The sequence below is a fragment of the Temnothorax nylanderi genome, unplaced genomic scaffold (genome assembly GCF_030848795.1).
Source record: "Temnothorax nylanderi isolate EJ_2023f unplaced genomic scaffold, tnyl_v1.0 TNYL_tig1289_pilon, whole genome shotgun sequence".
Classification (NCBI taxonomy): domain Eukaryota; kingdom Metazoa; phylum Arthropoda; class Insecta; order Hymenoptera; family Formicidae; genus Temnothorax; species Temnothorax nylanderi.
Window position 1 is genome coordinate 1,101 of NW_027250351.1, and position 7,620 is coordinate 8,720.

At 39.9% G+C, this 7,620-nt stretch overlaps 1 long non-coding RNA gene across 1 annotated transcript; it reads left to right on the top strand.

The window, feature by feature from the left end:
* Window positions 1-229: 229 nt before the first annotated feature.
* LOC139787131 (uncharacterized) lies at window positions 230-2,088 on the top strand. Its single transcript, XR_011722529.1, has 2 exons — window positions 230-1,217; window positions 1,292-2,088. It is a non-coding gene; the product is annotated as an uncharacterized lncRNA (long non-coding RNA).
* Window positions 2,089-7,620: the final 5,532 nt, after the last annotated feature.

Genomic DNA, 7,620 nt, shown 5'->3' on the forward strand with positions numbered 1-7,620 from the left:
TCAGATTTACAATCCAACACTCTTCCTTAAATCTAATTTAGTTTTTTTACAATCTTGTCTTTAAATCTAACAAAATTATTTGTACCTAACGGTTTCGTCAATATATCCGCTATTTGTTCTGCAGTAGGACAATATTTTAAACTAATTATTCCATTTTTTACAAGTTCGTGAATAGATCTAAATTTTACATCAATATGCTTATACACCCTGCATAAAACGTCTTATTCAAAAATATTGTTTCGCATTCACGAGATTTTGTCATGAATTCTACTTTGCAACAATCTCGGATTGGATCACGGGTCAATACTTTTCAGTGCGATACTGGGAATAGAACGTGAAAATCTTGTATACCTCTGAATCCAAAAACAATTAGCAAAAGAAGTGAATCTTTTTCAATGCGAGGGTTCGCATTCGTTTAAATGTTATCTATTGCGATTGAATGCGAGGGATGTTTTGAGCCAAGTGAATTCTTTTTAATGAGAGAGTTAGCATTCGATAGAATTCTATTGAATGCGATAGAATGAGAGGAATATTTGAAATGAATTGAATCCTTTTTAATGCGAGAATTCGCATTCGTTTGAAGGTTATCGATTGCGATTGAATGCGAGGAATATTTTAAGCTAAGTGAATTCTTTTTAATGCGTAAGTTCGTATTTGTTAAAATTTTGCCACTCCGAAAGGAGATTCGAATACTTTTCAATACGTAAGGGCGAAATAAAATATATACTTGACTGTTTCAACACCGCAGCCAGGCGTGTGGTGGGGATAGCGCACACAAGGAAAGAGCCGTGCACACTGTACATGCGCACACGTACACGGCTCTTTCCTTGTGTGCGCTACCCCCATCACACGCCTAGCAGCAGTAGCAGCAGTGCTGAAACGCAAGATCGGCTGGATCGGCATGCTTCGTGCTCGTGCTATTCATTATCCCGTCCAATCCCGTCGTGAAATATTTAGTGTATTATTTCCTCGTGAAAACAAGTGCAATTAAGAGATTAAGTACAACTGAAATGCTGAAATATGTTTCTATACATATTCATTCGTTCCACTAAGGAATTTGCAACAATACCAGCTTCCAAAGTCCCACATTTCAGACTTCTATCGGTATTGGTTAATGACCGAAAGAGGTATGGATGACATTCAAGCAAATATGGAAGCACTAAAAACGTTTGACTACATCCGGAAAAAAATTGCTGATATGAAAACTCTCCCACGAGGCAAGTTACTGCTACATTATTTTCAATACAGTGACCCATATTTATATTATTTTACATTATAATTGTGTTTGTAGGTGATAGAGAGACTCGAGGAGAAACTCAGGAGGAAGAACGTGAATCCGATGACGAAAATGAAATGCCCGAAGAAATGTGAAGATTTGCTCAATCCCTGAATGAAGATCAGATTGAAGACGATAATTTCCAGATGAAACAGAACCTACTAACGAAGATCAGGAAGGCCTTTCCGAAGAAGAACGACAGGAAGGAATGGAAGCCTTTTTACCAAATTGGGAAAGTAGACATCCGGAACAAGAGCAATGCAATTTAATGCACAGAATGCTGTTAACCAAATGTACGAACCTGAAAATTGCAGCAACCCACCGGTCCCATCAAATAATTTCCATTCTTTTCCATCCACATTTTTCATTCTTCCAAGTGATGTAACGTTAAACGAAGTAGTGTCATTATAAGCGATTGTGACCATTGGTATGTCACGGAATTCTTTCAGACAATTCCGTGACATATCCATCGTCAGGCTGCCTGATTTCATATGAAAATTATTTTATATGAAATTGGGCAATGTCACGGAATTGTCTGAAAGAATTCCGTGACATACCAATGTAATTTACTTAGATTATAAACCAAAGAAACTCTTATTCTATTCATCGTTTATTGTGATATTTCAAATATTTTTTAAGTATTACTTCAGACGCTTCAGACTGATTGTGAGATATATTAGCTAATACCCTGAGAGTACAACATGTAGTAGAGCTTTATAAAGCAGCTTTACTTAATTTTTAAGCAAGTTTCATTTTCTCACCTGCTGTATTTATAATTAAACGATTGTAATAAAAAAATTATAATTTTAAAATTTGTCTATTTCTACTTTGTCATAGAAAGGAATATGAACCTCTATTTGCTAATACTTCCGAATCCTTTTCAATACGAAGCATTGATGCCAAAAGTCGCATTCGACGCGGATGAATTTAATGCGATCCAATACTTTTCAATGCGAAGCCTCAACCACTGCTGTCTCACATTCAGCGCGGTAAAGTTTTATGCGAACCAATACTTTTCAATCTCTTTCTTCGCATCAGAAAGCAGAATTCAGAAGTATTCAAAATATCAATACTTTTTAATTCTTTTCAATCCGACATTTTATGCAGGGCAGAATCAATTGTTGTATCAAATTCAAGAAACCACTATTTGATCCTGACTAAGATAAACATCAGTGAACAATATATCGTAAGGAAAGCTTTGTACAAGATACTAAGAATGGAGAACATCTTCCCTTAACTTCTATTGACAGTTTTCTTACTTCTTACTTTGAGGAAATGCTAAAAGATGACCAAGAAGCTTTTATGCAAGTCGTAAGTAAAGCTGCTTATTATTATTAAATTATGTATATGTTTGTGGTGGCAATCACTGTCAGCCACCAGCCTCCAGGGTAACCTTTGCTTCGTTGACACGTGGTGACAGTAAGCAGGTTAATAATTACGATGTACAAAAAAGCATGTTCAAGACATTAAACGCAGCGTGATTCAAGCTATCGGAAAGCAAGAAATTCAGATCGCTTGCGAGTTTCACGAGACGCAAATATCCTAGCAACCACCGTTGTTGATACTCGCCGCCGATTTTCTCGGGTATAAAAGGAGAGCCCAACGCAGAGAAAATTTGGTAGACTGTGAGCAACTGGCCGTTGCAGTAGAGCTAGCCTCACCACGCCACGCTCCAGTAAAACCCAGCACCCTTCCCGGCTCGCCGAGGAAGCGGTGGTCAAGAGCTCGACAGAGCGACGCAGGACTCAGCCTCTCCCTTTGAGCCTCTATGTCAAGAGGAGAAAGGTGATCCTGAGCGACTGTCCTACAAACGACGCTCGGTCGACTTCCGGTGCTGGACACACGGATCTCTTCCCGAATCCTCCAAGGAAGATTCAGCAACCACCTCCCAGCGCTAGTCGTGCGGAGGAAAAATCTGCGAGAAAGGTTATCGTGATCGATCCACCCTCTGGTGCCAGTCACCGAAAAGGAAGCTCTCATAGCTCCAAGTTGAGATCACTTCCTCTTCTCGACGATACTCTAACCTCCGGTGCCCAGACACCGACGACCGAAGGTAACATAGACCTAAGCGCAAAGTCGCTATTCGGCGCAGGACGCTCGGTCAAGCATTCGCCGATTCTTGGCGCCAGTCGACCAACTATCTTGGTTACTCCTAAATCAAAAACCTTTTTCCTTCCAGTAACCTCAACGCCGAAGGTTGAATTAAAGTCTCTTTTAAAAGAGTTCGAAGTTCCCCGACTTATCTCTCCTCTTCCATCCTCTCCTCGAAGCATTATTGCTAAACCATTAAAGGAACTTGCGGAACGAGCTACACAGACCGAAGAACAACTTCGACCGAAGGTGACACATCGGAGTATAGCAACACAAACAAAAACTCGAGGAAGAGAAAGAAGAAGGAATAATCGAGGAAAATTCAATCAAATTAAAAATAAAGAAAATGTTTGTCCGAGTTGTAATAAATGTTTGAACTGTGGAAAATATTAAATATGTTCAAATAAAAAGTTCAATGTAAACTGAGTCAAAAATATCTTAGCGTATCCCACATTAAAATAGGAAAGCGATACAATTAACCTAGCGAGCGGCTTAGAATAATAACAAGCAACGTCGTAGATTAATATTCCTAAATGTTAAATTATAACTTTTCTCTTATCTAAACTATATTGAATTCTTGATCTTGTTTTAGAGGCTTTTAGACAACAATCCCTTGTGATACAGAGAAAGACTTGGAACACTCTATAATAGAATGGCTCAGATTTGCAAATATCCGTAAACAAAGAAAAAAATCTTAAAAGGTAAAAAAGTAACACAATGTATTTTGATACACAGAATGAATCACTAAAGGTGTTACTAATATTTCTGAAATTGAATAAGAAATTCTTATTTTCCAGCAACTGTTTGGTAAAGATCCGGAAAGATTAATAATCTGTTTAAAAGGAAAGAATAAAGCCTTGTGTACACGATACTAGAAATCGGTCCGAGTTTCGGTTTAAGCCAATCAACTTGCAGCTCTTATAGAAAAGCAGCAGTTTCATTGGCTTAAACCGAAACTCGGACCGATTTCTAGTATCGTGTACACAAGGCTTAAGAATTTGAAGAAAAAGAGTAAAATAGTTATATTGAACTAGAGCACCTGTGTATCGCATTGCCTAAAGAAGAGTTAGAATAAGGCACCTTAATTTCCCTTACCCAAAGAATGACTTCAAAAACTTCTCCTTCTAGGATCATCAATATTTTCTGAGATAATTGGCAGAGATAATTGGCACACGAAATAAAACTCATAATAAAACCTGTATATGTATATATATATATATATATATATATATTTTTTTTTTTTTTTCATATAAATAAAACTACTTTTTTATGATAATAAATTTTTACTTATTATGCCTACTGCGTCTATTAGTCCGCGTCGATTCGTCGTTACTTTATATATGGTCTGTAGCTGAGTCAGTTTTGCATTACTTCTTTCTACTATGCGAAGGATATTGTTACACGCTTCTTGGTTATCGTCATTTAAGTTATTGCAGAGCTCTTTGGTCTGTCCGAAGTAATTTTGAAGTTGGTGATATCTTATCCAAATGCTGCGACGTCAATTCTGATAGCTAATTTCCACGTTGCTTCCTTTAGTTGCAGGGTTCCGATTTTCTCGAAATAGATTCCAGGTTCGTCGCTAAACGGTGTCACCTCGTACGGTGGTATGGGTTCAGGTATCGTTTCTCCCGCGAGATGTAGGATGATGATAGTTATCCTGTAATAGGAATACTTTCTTGGAATTTTTTATTTTATCTTTTCTTTTGCTGACAACGGCTGTCAGCGTATCGCTACTCTCATAATTTCTCTAGCGAGTCCTTACTTTAGTCTGCTTCTATCCTTCAAGCAGAGTGCATTTTTTATTGTTAATACTATTACACGATGCCTGGTGCATCAAAATTACCTGACCTTGAGTTCGAGTTTGGTGAGGAGCATTCTCAGATCGACGAGCTGCCGGATCGAGTGCACAATGAGGGTGCTCCAGAGGTCTTTGAACAGATGGAGCATTTAATGTATCGGCGGAGGCAGCGCATACGCGTTGCACGAAGGGCCCTTCAACGGCCGGGTCCACCTGAGCCTCCAATTATGGATGCTCCGGTTCGCCGGGACGTTCCTCGGCGAGTTGGCCGTGTCGCCCTTTTGGAAGCTATGGCGCGGCTTAACGCTGGGAAACTGCAGGCCGTTTTCCAGGGAGTGGGTCGTGGCCACGGTTCCCCTATTCCCGAATAAAGTAGGCTGGTCTTATCTGTTTATTTTAGTTTTTGTTTGCTTGCTTTATTCCTGTATGAACGCTTTTAGACGATTGGCATGGACGCGTAACGTCTTCCGTTTAATTTTAATGGTATAGTTCACGTCGCTATGTTTCTCAAGGATCACGTACGGTCCGATCCAGTGGGATTCAAGCTTTTTTGATCGTCCACGTCGCACTGTCTCGTCATATAATAGCACCTTGTCGCCTACCTTAAATAATTTTTTTTATTTTCTCATCGAACTGTTGTTTCGCTTTTGCTTTCTCATCCTTTGTGTGTTCTCTCGGGACTTGATTCGTTGCGCGTATTCGTTCTCGTAACTCTTTCACGTAATCCTCGTATGAATACGTCAGTTTTATTAGAGTAATCGGTAGGTTAGCTTGATGTCCATAGACTAATTCAAATGGCGTGAACCCTGTGGTAGTATGAGGAGTGGTGTTATAAGTAAACATCGCGTAAAGTAACCATTCGTCCCAATCGGTTTGGTCCTCGTTTATGTAGTGCCTCAAATATTCGGCTAAAGTGCGATGTGACCTCTCTAACGCTCCATTACTTTCGGGGTGGTAAGCTAGCTGTCGTTTGAATCTTTTCGATTTTTAATAATTTGCACGTATTTTTAAACATTTCGCTGGTGAAATTTGTGCCTTGGTGAAATTCGTGCCTTGGTCCGGAATCCCGTGTTCTAACACGATTTTCGTGACGAAAGCCTTGGCAACTGTAGTGACTTCCTGATTCTGTACGGGGATCGCTTTGCTAAATTTTGTTAGGCTGTCTTGAAAGGTGAGAAAATATTTATTTCCGCTATTCGCTATAACAGTCAATGGGCCGACAATATCGAGCGCGCATTTCTCGAATGGTCGCTCTGGAGTATCTGTAATAGTCAGAGGCATTTTCGTTTTTCTGGTCAGTTTATTTTTCTGGCAGTATTCACATTTACTGATGTACACTTCTACATTTTTTTGTGATCCCGCTCCAGTTGTACTGTAATCGGATCCGGTTCAGTGTGCGTGTGACTCCTTGGTGTCCTCCCGTAGGTGAGTGAGTCGTGATACTCATAAAGTATCTGTTGCTTTTCTTCTTCCGAGTATTCTCTTGAAGTCATCTTTCTGCTGCGTAATATGTATGGTTGATGCCTCCGCTATTGGATTTCGGCTTAACGCATCGGCGTTCACATTATTTTGTCCGGCCTTGTGTATAATTTCGTAATCATACTCTTCCAGCTTGAGTCTCCATCTTATCAATCTCGAGCCGGGGTCAGTTACATTAAATAACCAGATCAGTGGCTTATGCGATCGGTAATGATTTTAAATTTAATGCCGTATAAATAGGGGCGGAAGTTTTACCGACCACACGGCTAACAGTTCCTTTTCCGTCGCATTATAATTCTGTCGTGCCTTGCATAATACTCTGCTAGCGTAAGCGATCGGTCGGTCTTGGCCTACGGGCCCCCGAGATACCTAGTACGGTTCCGATTGCGTAATCTGATGCGTCCGTCGTTACTAGGAATTCCTTACTGAAATCGGGGTAATTCAGTACGGGCGCAGTTGTTAATTTTTCCTTTAGTAGGTCAAACGCATTTTGCTGTTCAATTGACCAAATAAAAATTTCTCCCTTTATTGTAAGTTTTGTGTTAAGGGTTTCGCTATTTTAGAAAAATTTTCGATAAAGGACCTCGCACCATTCTTATGGGAAAATGTCTTTCTGCGGATTTGTCTAATTTTTGGATATGTTGTAGTTCTCGTCATTCTGAACAAATGTCTCAATGGGCACAACTTGATCCTATGAGCCATTTCCGCGCTATAAGCCCTAGAAGGTCCAGATTTGACATGTAAAGGTTTAAGCTTTTCGACTCGATATATGTGACCCTCGGGCTAGTGTGCGTGTGCGTGTACGTGTGCGTGTGCGTGTGCGTGTGCGTGCGTGCGCGCGCGCAGAATTGTGCAGATTTATATACGGGGTGGGAGAAAAGTATGGAAACCCTGAAAAATCTCGAAAACTATAAGTTTTACAGAAAAATGTTTCAGACAAAAGTTGTTTGGTTTCGAGGGGGCCATAAGATGGTAT